Source organism: Cupressus sempervirens, chromosome 1 (assembly GCF_028749045.1).
Source record: "Cupressus sempervirens isolate cs-2001-9-10 chromosome 1, ASM2874904v1, whole genome shotgun sequence".
In the NCBI taxonomy this organism is placed as follows: Eukaryota; Viridiplantae; Streptophyta; class Pinopsida; order Cupressales; family Cupressaceae; genus Cupressus; species Cupressus sempervirens.
Window position 1 is genome coordinate 880,086,019 of NC_143118.1, and position 18,952 is coordinate 880,104,970.

Sequence of the window (18,952 nt, forward strand, 5' to 3'; positions counted from 1 at the left end):
TATAAATCTTGTGTGCAATTACATGAATTCCAAATCTTAACTCTACATTAGAAATGGTGCTAATTTTCAAACCTCTACCATCCCACTCAGCTAGAGTTTTCTTTTGGAGTTCATCCTAACCTAGGGTTTGGTAGATTTTGCTTTACTTAGCATAGGAAGACTAGTAATCTTATGAATAATCTTCTTGGTGATTAATATTAGTTGCTCTAACCATAATTTCCCATTTTGAAACCAAGTAAGAATGTACCTTATCCACTTTATTTGAAAGTTTCTTGGCAGGTGAAAACCGTTTGTTTCCAAATGCTTATGCTTAGGCTTTAATGAGCCATCAACATGCATTTCTTCTAAATCACTATACATTTCTAGGGTTCTTATATCCTAAATAGAACACTTAAAATGAGTACAAATGTCATTGATTAGAAGTACCTTTGGTGGAATTTGTGATTGTGCGCCATTTGGATCAAGTCCTTCTACAACTATTGGAACTATCTTGAAATTTGATGCTTTCCATTCCACACCCTTAACCAACATTTCTGAACCTCTTTTTGCCTTGCTACTACTGCTACTCCTAGATGCCATCATTGCTCAATAAATGATAGAAATATTTTGAACAAATCCTTCACTCTAAATTTGCTCAAAATAGCCTGGATGCACCTAGAATTACTTAGCTTTGAGAATTTTGAAGATGCAGTGAAAAATGAAGTCAAATTCTTCCCTTTATGATGAAATTTTTTCATTAATGCTAGGTACCATGATGAAGTATGTGATAGACTATCATCCACTGACCTATCTCAGTAACAGTATCGACTCAAAAAATGAACCAAATTTCCTTTACTCCTGACCTCACTCAGTAAGGTCTTTAATCAACTTTCTTCAGTGGAGTCTAATGCAACTCGATGAAAGGTGACCTTTCTATGATCCTTATGTATCTAGAATACTGATTGGATTATTTGCATTCTTTGTTGGAACTGCTTATGATTTTCTTGTTGAGTACAACTCCAATACATTCTTAGGTTTTTAGTTTGAGAGGATGGAGTCACCCACTTCTTGAGTGACCTCACTTCCATGATTTGAGCTTGTATCCTCAATAGATTTAGGAATCCATTGTTGCCTCACTTGTTTCCTTATGTTGTCAACCCTTTCTTTCTTTTCATCTTTAGCTTTACTTGTATTCATGCAATTTTTAGCTATATGACCGAGTTTAGTGCAAGTATAACACCTTAGAGTAGTATCCTTCTTTCTTAGGTGATGTCTTGCATAGTTTATGCCGGTGTGTCCATATTCTCCACAGTAATGACATCTGCACCAGGTATTGTAATCCCATCCAAATATTGCCTTTACAAGTTATTTAGTTGGATTAAATGATGTGGATCTACATTGGAATGCCTTGTGACTATGCTTCTTGCATTTGTGACATTTTTCTTCAAATTTAGGTTTCTCCTTGCATTCATTAGCTTTGTGACCATGTTGATTGCAATTGTAGCATTTTCCATTGAATTTTTCTTTTCCATTACTCCAGCATTTGTTTGATGTGTGACCAATTTTTTCATAATGATTGTAGTAGGTCTTTGATTCGTTTTTGCACCTTGCTTAGAGGATTCACCTTTTTCATTATATCCAAGTCCTACTTTACCTTTTTGTCTATGAAGATTTTGCTCATTCTGCTCATTTTGTTGATTGAATTGATTCATGTTTGCTTGAGATTTCATCATCCTTTCTTGACTTGTTTTTTAGTATTTAGGTCATTCCTCAATCTTTCATTTATTTTCTTTTCATATCTTAGCTCCCTTATTGTTCTTTCATTGATTTGTCTATCAAGATTCAGATCATTCCTTATTCTTTCATTTTCTATTTTGAGAATGTTGATTTCTTCATTTGCTCCAGTGATTTGATCAATAAGGTCTTCATACTAAGTGGATTGATTTTGATCTTTGTTATTTCTAGCCTCTAAATCTTCTTTTGTCTTATTTCTTTGGTCCAAAATTTCACACATTCTTAAAGATTGAATTTCTTATTCTCTTTTCAATTTTCTTACATCTTCTTGTAGAGAGCCATTCTTTTGCAGGAGTTCTTTGATTTCTTCATTGGCTTTAGTTGAACTACTTGATGGAAAAAAATCTTCAATCTTTGCATCAACATACTGATGGTCATTCATTTCCTTTGCAAGTTACTTTCTTCTTTTTAGGGATTGGGAAAGATGCTCTTTTACTTCTTTGAGTTGAGCTATGGCCATTTCCAAATCTAGCTTGTCATTTTCAATAGCTTTGTCAAGTTTGAATATCTCCATTGTCCTTGATCTTTGCTTATGTTGTCAAACTTTATCCTGAGAACCACAAAGCTCTGATACCAATTGTTGGAAATACTCAAGACTAACTAGGTTACTAAGAGGGGAGGGGTGAATTAGTAACCTCAAAAATTTTAATTCAGCATTTTAACCATATAAATCATTCACCATTTATTCTTCTAATCTATTGCATGCATAGAAAGAAAACATTCACAACATAACATATGAACACAATGTTTGGTGACCCAAAAACCTTCCAAATAGAAAGTAAAACTGGGGTGGGGATGATACCCAGAAAACTTCACTACTACAACATAAAGTTAGCTGGTTAAGGCTTACATTGATCACTTCTGGTGATCTGCCTTGTTAGAAGCAAATAGGACAGCTAGGTCCACCTTGTTAGAGGATTTACAAACATGTAATCAAGTATGCACTTGGTTAAGAGATTTATATAAAGATCGTTAAGTCTACCCTATTAAAGAATTCAAAAACTAATTCACCTATTAGGATGAAATAGTGGATCTACTTACAACTAATTGTTGATAAAATCATTTAGCACTTGATCACCTTATGTGAAGATATGACTTTTCTGCTTCTATATTGACCTTGCTGCATTCCTTAAACTACTACTGATTATCCTTCACATGTACCTCTAAAAAATACTTCTTAGTTCTTCAATATAATTATAATATAGTGATATAAATCTTACATATATACCTTTCCATTCTACAATACTACAAGGTCTTCCAGAATACAAGTAAACAAAACATTACTAAGTCAGCCCAATAGTAAACAACTCAGGTTCATTGAATTGACTCAGTGACCTTTTGATACATAGTGTCCACTGCATTACTCGACATCATCATGCACTTGGTAGAAGTGAAGGCTCAGTTCATACTAATCACTTAGAGTAGTTCTAAACTCGATGACAACTAGTGACTCGGTAGATACTAAATCCCTTGTTTACCTCCCTATCACTCAGTAAACACTACACATCCATCGCTTGGTAGAAATTGACTTCATGTCATGTAAAACTAATAACTCGGTAGATACTATGAAGATTAGTGACCATTGTTGAACTAAACATTTACTCGATAGCATTAGGAGTGCTTGGTGTGAATTGCATAATTGCTAAGCTTACACAGTATTCACTAAATGCTTGATATAAACTATAGACTGAGTGATGAGCTTGGTAAGTATTCAAAATTGAATAAGTGTTGTCATTGATGACAAATATAACATAATGCCAACACAAACTTCTAGAGAAAGCTGACAAGGGAGCATTAAATCCAAATTAACCTTAACCCCTTGAAATAGACCTAGATTAAATTTAATTTAAGAGTGTACTATTTTGAAACCCAAAATAGCTAACCAAGAAGTGGGAAAATAAAACTTTCTAAATCCTAATATCCCAAAACTCCCAGAAATTAAAAAATGGACTTGGGGTCACGGACGAGGGTGACCTTGCCATAGGCCAAGGTTGAGGTTGTCCTTGACCTAGGTTAGGGTCAAGGTTAATCTTGACCTAAAAGGTCATCCTTGACCTAAAAAGTCAAAGTCCTTAGTTTCATAGAGAAAGTTGTCAGAAATAGGCTAGAAATAGAGAGAAAGAAGTAGAACAAGAGAAAAACAACCAAATCCATGTAAAGACCCATTTAAGGTGCTTGAGATGACCCCAAGCCACTTAGTTGGAGGGCTAAACACTCTTAACATGGAAGTGCTTACATTTTAATATGATACATCACCTCTCTACTAGATATCGAATCTCCTCTTTCTTGATGTGTACTTGATCCTCCTTATCAAATGTAACTCTTATGTTGTTTAACTGCTTTCCTCTATTCTCTCTAGTTGATTCTACAATTCATATCTCTTCTATAAACTCCTTAGTCATCATGAATGCTCTCTCTACATTTAGAACTTTACATTCTCTTATCATCCACACACTACAAACTATTTAGGGCTTTCCCTCCTTAAGAAGACTTAGGTGAGATAGGGTTAGGTAAGAATCAACAATTGTTATTCATCCATTTTTCCACTTAGAAAATACTTAATTCTGATTGGTTACATACAATCCATAGGGTTTCTCAATATACCTTCATATATATCTTCTAGAATCAAAAAACAATCCTTTAGTTAGCACAAAAATGATTTACATAAGATTTTGTGCCATTACAAACAACTATATCAAAAACTATTTACTCAATAATTGAAAGCATTGATGCTCAACATTCACTATATCCTTAATCTTGTAACTTGACTCATAAATGACTTGATGCCCACTATTTTACTCGGCACCTGAATCACTCGGCATGTATGACTTGCTCGACACTAACTACATATATTGCTCAACATACATTGTTTATCAACTAACACTTGGGCTTGCACTATGTTTTTTCTTATATATGACTTAAGTGTGTTGTCACTCACTTGTCAAAAACAAAATGAAATCAACAATGGCCCCCTTTGAGATGAGTGGAAAAAACACTTGGTCATACATTTATAACCTCAATATGAGTATCACTCTGACAATTTGAATATATTACTTGGCTCAAATACAAAATTTCAAAATTTCAAAATTTTGCACAACTGATGACTTAAATAGTCACAGCTTGCCAAAATTTTATAACTCCCCCTCAGTTGAGTGTTCGTTATTGTTGCTGAATTTTTTATAACTCCTGCTGAGTAAATGTGTTGTATTTTTTTTGTCCCATGTTTCTACATGAGTACTCCTCCTGACTGAAAACTATACTCCCCTTTCTTGCAAAACCTTATAATCCTCCTTTTTTGACACTTATGTCAGGGGTCAACATGGATTGGATACTAATCAAGGTAGCCGTTATATTTGCATATTGTGAATGCAATGTGGCTAGTTGTCCTTGAGTAGAGAGTAATATCTAAAAATGAGTCTAGCTTTTACCAGGAGATAGTTTCAATGTTGTACTTGTGGCCTATAGATCTCCTTGTAGCTAGTCAATAGCCCTCTATACTTCTTGTGCAAAAAAATTCACATCACAAAGCTTTGTGTATAGAGAAAAGATATTCTCCAATATATTTTTCACATTCTCCATATTGGTTGCTAAGTCAACTTGTTCAATGCAATAACACTAGATATCTGTTCAATAACTTTAGAGTGAAATTTTCTCTTAGACCATTCCAATAGTTATGTGTTTACATCTAGGTCTTCATCACTGATCTTCTCAAAAATATTTTCTAGTTTCTCAAGAATAGGTTTATGTTCATTTGGAGCTAGGAGGCTAAAAGCATCAAGAAATATTCCTTTTATTTTATGAAGAACTTTCTTTTTCTTGTGCTCCCTTCTTAGCAACTCTTTTTATTTTTTCCTATGTAGAGATTCCTCTAGAATTCTCATTTTCTCAATGTTGATTATTGTAAGATCAAACTTTCAAAGTTTAATCACCTCATCAAGACTTACATCTCCATAGGATATATCTTCTGATCTACTAGATGTCTTTGCACTTGGCCTTGATATTTGTAATGGGGTGGCATGAGTGCTTAGCCTCTGGAAAACTTGACTACTAGTAGGAGCCATAGAAATTGGTAGAGTGACCAAAGTCTGTATGCCAACTTATTCCTCTATAGTAATAGTCACCTTCAATTCTTTAGACTTGTCAATCTGACTTTCCTTTTCCTATTGTTCACCCCTTGTGTTTGTGATGTAGGTGTAGGACTTGCTTCCTAACCTAGTTTAATTTTAGTTCCATCCTTCTAAACTATAATGAAGGTTTCTTATGTGAAATGAATGGCACTAGAGGTAATGCAAATAGTATTGTAATAACACCTTGTTGTTCAGCGCTTGCACTTTTCTCTTCTAAAAATTTTACCTCTAGGGGCACACTAGATGTGTCAATTTTCATCTCCCCTATTGTTACCACTTCTACCTTATACATTTCTTTTGTTGTCACCAATACAGGGTGTAAGCATAATTAAGCTATCATGGTGTAACCTTTCACTATCTTCTTCAAATCATCATTTGTCAAGGGATTGATGTTCTAAGCAGAATTGTTAGAAACATTCTTGATTTTTACTAAGTCCTACTAACTTACTTGGTCTACATGTGGTGGACTTGCACTTGGCACTTGTACCTTTCTTACACTTTGATCATCTTTCTTCTCATCCTTAGTTGTGTCCTCTTCTCCTATTGTTTCCTTAGTGCCTTCCACATAACAATCCTTGACTAATACACCTTTTGTAGTCTCTGTTGCCTTTTGTTCATCTTTCTTAGGATTTTGCATTTCTTGCTCACTTTTCTTTGTTATAATAAGAATGGCTCGTAACATGTAAATATATGTCCATATAGATTTAATCTTAGTTACCATATCCTCTACGTTCTTCTTCAAGATACAAAACACTCTATATTTTGGAGTAAATTTACCTTTGTGCAACTCTATAGCCTGATCTATCATTAGTTTTTGCAATTTAGACATAACTTGGGCCAATGTGGTTTCCCTGATCTATCTTTTAGTATGTAAACTATATTGTCATTTTTGATCAAATTTCTCATATAAAATTTTGGGTAGTAAGTTGGTAATCTCAATAGGTGTGGTCTTGAATGTGGCCATCATCTCATATATATCTTCCACCACCTTGTTTATATCTAATTTTCCTAACTTATCAAATTCAACATGTGTTAATCTTGACAAATCAGCATTATGCCTAATATTATCACATAATTTTTTAAAATCAAAGCAAGGATTGTGGCTTATTACCTGAAATTGACTCATGTCATCTATATATGTCTTATCCTCATCTGACTCTCTGGAGTGCCAAACTTTCTTCACTTTTTCTCTTATGATTGAATTTTCTTTGTAGTAGTAATAGTCCTTTTACCCTTAGGTTTTCCAATTTCTTTTTCTTTTTTTGTAGTTTCCCTTGCGCTAGCTCTAGTAACAGGTACTATTGGCTTCTAATGTCTAGGTTTCACAACTTTCTTTGATTTTTCTACTATAGGCTAGATTGCCTTTCTCTTCTTCTTTTCAAGTTTGAGTGCTTCCTCGGTTTCTTCTTCCTTAGCACGTTCTAAATTTTCTACCACATCTTCTCCTTGTCCCTATGTGAGTGCAAGTGGGGCTTGGCCCTGTTCTTCTCCTTGTTCATCTTCATCATCATCTTCTTCTCCTTCTCCCCCTTCACCAAATCTCTCCTTAAGCTTCTTCACGAGCTTGTTCTTCTTTCTAATCATAGTAGTTGTCTTCGAATCAATAGTTGTTCTTGATTTGGCTTCCTCATAATTCCCAAATGAGGTGGCCCTCTTTTCTATGTACTCTACCAATAGTGATGTGATGGTTGCAGATGCCTAATCCATATTGATTTTATAAGGAGATGGATTTAGCCATCCGACCCTAGGTAGGGATGCCTACACATATGTATAATCAATATCAACTAACAAGAAAACATCATTATAATGTTTGTCTACTAGTGATGCTAGAATCCTTAGTCTTTTCTTCATAGAATTCTTAAAATCCTCAAACTATCTTATCATCACTATTTCATAATTCACTCCAAGTTGCTCTATCAATTCTAAAATATGCACTGTCACCAACCTGTTTGTCTTCCACACTATCTTTCCAAATGTGGGACAAGTATTCTAAACATAAAATAATACACAAACCAAAAAAGAATAAAATTTTCATGATACACTTTTTGCCTTCATAATGACATCCAATTTTTTAGAGAGTTGTTGAAGTTGTAACTTGGCAAGGTCATAGGAAGTGGTCTCTCTTAACAATCTTGTATCCTAAATCTACTACCATACAGGATACACTATTCAATCTACTACATTGAAAAAACTTGTGAGCTATCACTCTTACTACAAAATCAATTAGCAGATTAGAAATTGAATCTATTGAAATCCCTCTCTTATTCCATACTTCCCCTGTGTTCTTGTCTATCACTTCCTTTGCATCACTTCTCATGCTCTTAGATCTGTCAAGGGTTAGATACGCTATCACTCGGTGGATGATCCTCTTTGTGATCTTAGTAGGTCCATTCTCCACCTATATGAAATTATCATGTATTCTAGAAAGATCTTATTCCATTCTATTTTGAATAATTTAGGAAAATATAGGGCACATTTTAACCCTTTTCTTTCTACAATTTTGTTCTCTTCCCTCAAGACTCCATCTACACATAGTTTTCTACAAAAATCTCTAATTTCCATGTCTCTAATACATCCAACCTTACAATTGTAACAACATATAACATCTTTTATCATTAAAAATTTTGGTGGTATCATCAATAGTGCACCAAACAAGTCTCCCTTTTATATTATCTTAGGAATAGCTTAGAAGGGTGGTTGTCTAAGTTCATTACTAATTAATTGCACATTAAACAATTATTTCCCTTCCTTCCTAACATTTTTAGAAGAGCTAGATGCCATTTATGTAACTAGGGTTGAAAAAAACTCAAACAACAAAACTTGGCACTTGATAAATACCTTATGAATCTAATGAATGATAATGAGTAGCAGCTGAATCCAATTTGCAAATAGTTGAATCTTTCTCCTCAGTTCACATTATTCTCTTTGTACACTCTTTGATCTTTGATGAATGCAAATGAGTTGAAAATCAATTATATAACCCTTGATATTTGACAAAAATTGCTTAATTCTTATATATCTATAAGCTCGGCTATCATAGGATTTGCACACATTTGTCATACACGTGATTTCCATTATGCTTGGAAACTACAATGAGCTTGGCTAGTAATAACATAATTCCATCACTCAACAAAAACATGAAAACTTAAGAAAACTATAGATTTCTTAAAGGTTCTAACCAATACATTGCATCTTAATTTGTGCATATATTATCTTTTCAAAACTTATATTCTTCAAACTAATGTATGAAATAAATTTGAAATATCAGTCCCACACATACCTTTTGATTGCCTAGTTGGGGGTGATGTGATCACCTAATCCATTGGATAAAGTGACCTCATCTTAACTTGATTTGCTGCAATATTTCTTCTTCTTCCATGATTTGTTCATTTGTACTTTGACATTCTCAACATTAGCCTTTTCTTTGCCTTTATTATTACCATTATTCAGTGTTGGTGATCTGGTTATATAGTTTCTGTTGATATGACTAGTCTTCAAATAGCTAAATCTTGTAGTCTCACTCAACCATTTATTTTAGTTTCCTTTGAAGTGTGTTCTAATGCAATTCTCAGAAACATGTCCATACTCTTGACAGTAGTGAGGACTGTACCTTGTGTTGTAATCCCAATTGTAGTATTTTCCATTTTGTTGTACCTTTGACTACTTGCTTGATGTTCATTTGGCATTAAATATGCATTCATATGCTTTATGTCCATACAGCTGACAATTATGGTAATATCCTTCAAATCCTTGAGTGCTTAAGGTCTTGGTCCTACATTCATGTACTTGATGTCCTTTCTTGTTGCACTTATGATAATAACCCTTGAATTTATACTTAGGGTTTTGATTTGCATTGTTTCTTGTGCAAACATTTGTTGTATGACCTAACTTTCCACAATTATGACAAGTGGGTTTGTAGTTCTTACTTTTTTTGTTTCTTTGTTCACCACTTTTAGATGATTCTCCTTCCTTAGTTGTAGTGTATCCTAATCCAGTAGTATCATTGTTAGATCTAGGAGTTCTCATTAGTCTCTCAAAGTATTTGATGGCTTCACTAGGTTTGTTGAAACTTTTAGTAAATTCCTTTTCCCTTTCTCAGTTCATTCCCAAGTTGTTCATTTTGAAGTTTTAGGATTGTGATCTCAATGTCTTTTCCATTCAATTCATGATTGGAAATCATTAATTGATTCATTATATCTAGTTGCATGCTAGCAATCCTTTGTACCTCTAATGTCTTCTCTTCTAGTTTGTTGGCTACTGTCCTTTTTTCATCTTCAATCATGATCTTATCTTCCTCATATTTATTTTTCTACTAGGTTACCTCACATAGAAATATTGATTGGACTTCTTGTTCTATCTTAAGATTCTTGACCTCTTTAGTTAGGGAACCATTATTTTATATTGGATCTACAACTACTCTATGATACTCACTTGAGTTTCCATCTACAAAAAGTTCATTAGTGTCTTCCTCTTGGTAATATGTGTCATTTTCCTCAATAGTTATCTCTTTCCTTCATTTTAATAAGCGCTTAAGCTCATCTCTTGCTTCATTCAACTTATGTAAGATATGTTGAATTTCAATCTTTTGGTTATCAATAACCTTTCCCAACTTGTAGACTTCCATCTTCAAGATCTTACCTCAAAGCTGCAAAGCTTTCCTTTTTAGAGAACAAAGCTCCAATAACAATTATTGAAATTAACAATGGGAAAGTAAAATCTGAGGGGCGACGAGGGGGGGGGGGGGGGGGTGAATCAGTACTTCAAAAATTTAACCATAAAATATTCACCACACATACATTTCAATTTATTGTGGAAAATAAAATAGCTAACTACACATGTTCATCCATAGAATGAAAAAATTAACACATGACACAATAAGTTTGTTACCTAGAAACCCTCCAATGAGAAGGTAAAATTGGAGTGGAGATGACACCCAAAAATCTTCACCACTATAGTTTTAAAGTGTATCCAATTAAGGCTACAATTGTTTGACAATAAACTATGATATATCCTATGAAAGGTCTTCCCTATTAAAGGCTCACAAAGACTATTAAATCCTACCTTGTTAAAAGATTTCAACACCTTACTAAAAGTGTGCCTTGTTAGAGTACTTAAACTTGCAATGAAACAAGAACTCTATTAAAGGATTTACTTAAGGTTGTTAAAACTACTTGGTTAAGATATTTTCATTGATTCACCTATTGGAATATTTCAGCCTTGATCCTTTAGTTAGCACCTCTCTGCTAGATATCAGATCTCCTCTTTCCTAATGTGTACTTGATCTTCTAGTTAGATGTATCTCTTATGTCCTTTAACTTTTCTACTCTATTCTCTCTAACTAATTCTACAATTCATGTCTCTAACATTAACTCCTTAGTCACCATGAATGATCTTTCTGCATTTAGCATTCAACCTTCTCTTCTCATCTGCATAGTGAAAACTCTTTAGGTTTTTCCCTCCTTAAGAAGACTTGGGTGAGCTAGGGTTAGGTAGGAATTAACAATTTTGATTCATTCATTTTTCCACTTTGAAAATCCCTAATTCTTATTGGTTGCATGCAGTTCATAGGGATTCTCAATATATCTTCATATATATCTTCTAGAATCATAAAACAATCCTTAAGTAGGCTCAAAAATGGTTTACATAAGAGCTTTTGCCATTACAAACAACTATGCCAAAAATTATTAGCTTGGCAATTGAAAGCTTTGATGCTCAAAATTTATTATATCCTTAATGTTGTAATAGATCTCATAAATGAATCAACATCCACTATTTTACTTGGCATCTAAATCACTCAGCATGTATGACTTTCTTGACACTATGTATATTGCTCGACATACATTTTCTGCCAATAGATTCTTAGCTTGCACTATGTTTCTACTTGCATATGACACAAGTGTGTTTTCACTCATTTGTTAAAACCAAATTGAGATCAACATAATATTGGTAAACAATTTTTTCCTTGTGAAGTTACTTTTGAAACTAACCTTGTTCCCCCTATGAATAGTGTTAACTGCACCAATAGTTGGAGAGATTGCAACTGATCACTATTGACTTGTAATCTTCCTTGTTGTTTGAGAGGGGTACCTCCCTCCTTTGATGTGGGTATTTTAGAATTTTTTGTGTACATTTCACCTAAAAGTTAAAAAGGATAAAAAGTATAAAATTAGATAAATGGATAGAAGAAACTCCATTGATTGAACTACACATACCAACTCAGGCTTCCATAATGAAGAACTAGATATACTTCCTTATTGCATAAAGAATATAAAAAATTCTAATTAGAAATCATTTTGATAAAGATTTAAAATCCATCATGAATATAGATGAACTACACATATGGGTATCAAATGAAGCAACTCTAATCTTCTATATCATAAGTACATTTTCAAGATACTAAGAAAAAGTATGAAACACATGTTTGAAATTTTTATCTTAACTCATTTTAGATGAGAGCTTAAGATTTTGGATTGAAACATGTATTCCAAACCCTTAACCTTAACCTCTTAAAGGTTAATGGTTTATGATATGGATGAAAAACATGTATTTCATCACCTTCTATTAACATATGATATCTTGAGACTTAGGCACTGAAATTTGGAAATTTGAAATGTCAGATGAAGCTTGAGACTAGATGGTGACAATAAGATTTCTAAATAAATCAAAAGGTCATTGATTAGAGAGATCAAACTAAAAAATCAACCCATTTGGATTAAAGACACAATTGATAAGGTGAAAAAAATGAAAATAGGACAACAACTAACTCTATCTAGGGATGAGGAATGACAAGGATGAAGCTCAAAACTAGAATAACTAGAAAAATGCCTTATCCATTGTGGTATAGCCACCTTGAAAAATAAATATCAAGGGACTTAAACTAACACAAAAAATAGGACAACTGAAAGAAAAACTAGAGACAACAAAAGAGCACAAAAAAAACTCCTAACTAGGCTATGTATAAGGTAGGTGTCCCTACCTCTAGTGAATCAAAGTATAATCATGCAAATCCATTCATTAGATGAGAAAAATAAATACCATGATGTGCTAACATGTGGAAAATCTTATGTTCTCATGGACTCAAATATAAGGTTTCTCCCTGAATTGCAATTTTGAGATTCCTATCATGATCCACATCTCTTTACAAAGGACTATATCCAAATAGCCATTCCTCATCAAAAATATTTGAATTTGGAATCAACTCTTCTTCCTATTGCATGTCATAGATTATTTCATTTTGAAAAAGTTTAAGCATTAGGCTCTCATGCTTGTGGATACAATTATGATCTTCTTCTCTATTTGGCAAGCCCTCTACCTAACTTTTTCATTCCTGACACTTGGCACTCTTTTTCTCTCATTTGAAATATTGTGGTTGAACTCTTTATATCATTATTCCAATCTAAACACAAATCCCTATCAAATTGGATTTCATCATAATGCTTTTCTTTCTCTTGTCTTATTTGATTACCCATTTTATCTTCTTTATAAGAAGATACAATCACTTTTTCCATCACGGTGCACACATCCTCTAATAAGTGTATCTAATCTAAAGAATTGATCATCAATTGATATTCATGCAAAGGAAATTCTTTTAAAAGAGCATCATCACCTAAACCCCCTTCAAATTTTTCAATCTCTTGATCATAACACATTTCTCCAAGGTATGATGCTCTTGTAGTGTGACATGTCATCTCAATATTTCCTTCTAATTCATGTTAATGAAGAAATAAGGTATGAATTATCCTAATTGATCCATTCACATCATTATATTCTATCATCTTAACCACCTTAGGAGAAAATATTACTTTGGATGTTTGTGTATCATTGAAGAATGATTTAGCAATAGTAGAAATTTTTTCAAAGGATGATGCACTATTAAGAAACACATTGTCTAAAATACCAGGATAGTGATTAGGAGTAATGCTTTCATGGAGACGATCAATCATTTAGATAATACCTCCCATACCAATGCTTACCTTATCATATCATGATGAAGTTATGTCTCCTAGCATCTAATTTCTATGGGAAATTATTATTTCATCCATATTATCATCATCTTTGTCCACAAGGTTCCTTTTAGTATTATGACCCATGGTTTGTAGCCTTTTCAGTCTAAAATGTTTTACTAATTTAGAAGGATGAATAAATTTTCTTCTCTTTTCCTCATCTTCTAAAAAATCATCATCAATCTTTAAGAATTTTTGAGTTACATTGAGGCCATTGTTAACACCATTGATCATAATTTCAAGTTCCATTCAATTAATATCAAAATTCTTTATCTGAAGGACCTTCTAGTGGTCAAGACTAGAAGAGATCATATGTCTTGAAATATTAGTCAAGTTTTTTATTAGTGACACACACTTATTAAGATTATGTATAGGTACTAAGCTCATTGAACAGTTTATAGTGCTTGTCATGTAATTTAGTAGCCACTGAGTTCTATAGTTTCTATCGAGTCTTTTGGACTAGTCTCAGTGGTTACCAAGAATATTCATTTAGTATGAAGTTTAGCAATTTAAAAGATGAATTTTAGTGTATACCAAGTTTATTAGTGGCTACTAAGTTTGCAATTCAGGTGATGGAAAGCCAATGTTTATTGAGCATTGCAGTATCTACTGAGTTCACAATTTAGCTGATGTGAAGCTAGTGTTAATTGACTTACTTCATGGTAACCAAGTGATTTAGTGTTTGTCAACTTGTATAATGCTTACCAAGTCACTAGTGTAGATAGATTTCAAGACTACTTAGATGTGATCAGTATGGACTGAGCTTCTATGTCTATCAAGTGCATGATGATGCCAAGGAGTGACAATGGATGTTGAGCATCAGAACCTCACTGAGTCATTCTTCAAAACATAAGTGTCTTCATGTTGGCTAACTTTGTAATATTTGTGTTAACTTGTATCATGGCCAACTTTGTAATTTTGTAATTTGGATTGGTATATATATGTAATATATTGTATCATATCCAATGTATGTGTATAAGAAAGAATGAAAATGAAAGCATATGTATTATGGATGTGAAAATTTCAAGTTATGAATGCAATAGATAAAGAATTATAAATGCCATATCATTATAAGGAGCAACAGAGAAAAAACTATCACAAAAAGGTGATCAGTACACTAAGGAATCTCTATCAAAAAACTTAGCTGCAAAAGCAAAGATCTACTACTGCATCATAACAGGTGAACCAGTCAAAATCCTCTAATAGGCCAATTTTATGGTGCAGTACAAAAGTTTGTGGGTATCATCCCCACCCCAGTTTTACTTTCTATTTGGAAGGTTTCTCGGTCACCAAATCTGTGTGTTCAAGTGTTATGAATGCTTTCATGTTTTCAATTTCTCATGCATGCAATTAGATCAAATGTGATGAACTAAGTGTTAATTGATTTACTGGATTAAGAATTAAAATTGGTAGAAGTTTTAGAAGTTATTGATTCACCCCTCCCCTCTCACTAACATAGAATAGTCTTGAGTATTTCAAACAATTAGTATTATAGCTTTGTGGTTCTCAAGAGAAAGTTTAACATCTTGAGCAAAGATTAAGGATATGGAAATATTTAGACTTGATAAGGCTATTGACAATGAAAAGTTGGATCTGGAAATGGTCATTGCCCAACTCAAGAAAGATAAGGAGCAACTTTCCAAATCTCTAAATAGAAGAAAGGATCTTGCGAATCAAATGAATGATCATCTTTACATTGAAGAAAGAATTGAAGACTTTAACCCTTGAAGAAGCTCAAATGAATCAAATGATGCAATCAAAGAAATCCTAGAGAAAAATGGTTCCCTACAAGAAGAAGTAAGAAAGTTGAAAAGAGAACAAGAAATTCAGTCAATAAGGCTATGTGAAGTCTTGAAAAGAAAAACAAGATGAAAGAAGAGTTAGACAAAAGGAACAATGAAATCCAAAATCAATCCCTTCAACAAGTAGACCTTATTGATGAGCTCTCCAATGCAAATGAGGAAATCAAGAGCCTAATATTTGAAAATGAAAGAATGAGGAATGATATGAATTCTAAAAGGCATATCAATGAAAAAATGAAAATTGATTTGAATTCTAAAAGGCAAATAAATGAAACATTGAGGAATGATCTAAACTATGAGAAGCAAATCAATGAAAGAATGATGAAATCTCAAGCAAACATGGATCAATTGAATGAGAAAAACCTCTATAGGCAAAAAGGAAAAGCAAGAGTTGGATAAAAAGAAGAAGGTGAATCCTCCAAACAAGGTGCTCAAAAGAATCAAAGACCTACTTGCAATCACTATGGTAAGATAGGTCATACATCAAAAAAATGTTGGAGCAATGGGAAGAAAAAATTCAATGGAAAATGCTACAACTACAATCAGCATGGTCATAAGGCTAATGAATGTGAAGAGAAACCAAGATTTGAAGGCAACTATCATAAATGTAAGAAACATGGACACAAGGCATCAGAATGAAAAATAAAGACATTGAGTCCTACAGAACAAATTGTGAAAGCAATATTTGGTTGGGACTACAATACATAGTGTAGATGTCATTATTGTGGTGAATATGGAAACATTGCTATGAATTGTGTTAAACATCATATGACAAAAAGAGATACCACCAAAAGATGTTTCACTTGTACAAAACTTGGTCATCTTGCCAACAATTGTATGAATACTGGTAGTATTGAAGATAAGAAGAAGGCAAAGACTGATAACATTTGAAAGTAGATGAGACAACAATAGATTGCTAAGTCTACTAAGGATACTGGTCTGAGAAATGATGGTCAAGTAACTCAAGAATTGGGTGACTCTACCATTTCTAAATAAGTTCTCAAGGAAGAACTAGAACTAGGCTATCAAAGAAGACATTCAAATCAGTTCTAATTGAAAGATGAAAAAGATCCAAATCTGTATATAAGATATAGAGGGATCATTGAGTAAGGTCATTATTAGTTATTATCGAGTTACCTTCTCTACCGAGTAATGTTGAGTCATAGACTCCACCGAAAAAGGTTAGGAGTAATAAGGCACTTATGGGTATTGAATCATGAAGACATTACTGAGTGATCATTGGCATAGTGGATGACAGACTGTCAAGCGTAATTTCAACACATCTATTTTTGTACCGAGCATTAATGGAAAAGTTTTAACAAAAGGTATGGAATCAAATTCATTTTCTACCCTGAATTTTTGAGTGTTATTGCAAAGAGCTATTTTTTTTGTGATAAATCAACTTGAGAAAATTTTCTAGAAAGATTTCTTCATAGTTCTCTCAAGCTACCTAGAAAATATGCCATGTAGTAGCAGCAAAATCAAGATAGGTTTTGACATGTTGGTTTGAGGTGTTAAATGAGAAGTGCTAGATTTTAAGCTAACACCTGTGGTTGCTAAAACCCTAGACCTAGTCACCCAAGCGGAGCTCAATCTCAAATCCTTCCCAAGGTACTTCTTGTTAATGACATTCATACTAATTTTAAATGTGCTATTCAAGAAATTAGTACTCTAGAGATAGATGATGCCCTAGGTCAATTATGTGTTGATGGAACCCTGAAACCCAAGCATTAACATTTTGAAGCAAAAGGATTAACATATATTCCCCATATGCCCTAAGGATTTCAAATTAGATGGATTAGATATTTCCTTAGCCAAGTGCATAATGGTCAGCTATGGTTAAAGTAGCCAATTTTGATAATGAAGAAGATGATTCAACAAATCACTAGCCTCCCCATGCTCACCAAAACCAAAACAACTAAAACCCTAGGTCGAACAAAGTTGGAGAAGAAAACCCTAGCCGAGTGGGATGGCAGAGGCATGAAAATTGATAGTATTATTAATGTAGAGTTGACATTTGGAATTCATGTTATAGTTCATAAGATATATAGTTCAAGCCATCTTAATAGCATATCATGTGAAGTGATAGATTTGGCGTATAAAGTGGTGAAGAACAACTTATCTTATGACCTTGTCGACCTATTGTTGAAGAAGTTAAATAAGAAAATGGAAAGTATTAGAACTTCCAAGAACAACCTATGCAAATTTGGTTCATTGTTAACCTACATATTCTTCTATGTTTAAAAGCTCTTCCCTTCTAAAGGCACTATAATTTAGAGAAAAGTTTTGCTTGTTCTATACTAAATAAATTAATATATTGCAAACATGGGTGAGAACTATGGCAGCATCATGGACAACTACTTTGATCGTTTTGGTTGAAGACTATAAGGACGATGTGTGCTTCATGGTGGACAGTGACAAGGTTTATATCGAGGCAGTTAAGTTGAGAGTTGTGTGGGTGAAACCTCTTGGCTATGAGGTGAATATTGATGAGACCAAGGATATCATTGAAGCCCTTATTAGTGAACCTATCGATCCCAAGGCCTCTTACTTTGGTACTTACAAAGAAGATAAGGCAAGAATTGAGCTAGAAATAAAGCTCCTACAGGTGGTTAACAAACAAAAGAGGAGGATAGCCAAACTAAAATCAAGTACACCTCTCATGTTAACCAAGGGCAAAGGTGAGGATGAGGAATAGGTAGAGGATGAAGAAGAATCAAAGAAACAGGAAGAACCTTTGAAGAAAAAGGGCAAGGTGGTCATTACCAAGCCTACAAAGGCATCCACTATAGTCTTCACAAGAAGGTCATGGAAGAAAGGAAGTGAGATTGTTCTCAAAAAACCTCAAACCACCTTCTAGGAAAGATTAAAGCCATTTGAATAACAAATTTTAAAGAACTAAAATATGAAACTAGGACTAAGGCTACGTAGAAGTGAGTTAAAGATCTAGTGCTAAGCAAAATGGGTAAATTGAAGTACTCACCAGACCAAATAGCTTCTCAATTCTCTAGCGAATTACTAGAGAAGTTAAAGCCAAGATAGGATTTTTCCATGAAAATAGTAAAAGATATATATATGCACAAACCCTAAAATAGTTACTACCAAGCATATCAGATGCTGAGGTGAAAAAGTTATTAAAGAAAAATGAAGAAAAACTAACTCTAAGGTTTAATACCTATTTAGTTCTGATTAAGGATATAGAACATGTTGTTAAGAATGCTACAAACACTTGGAAAATAATTTACCA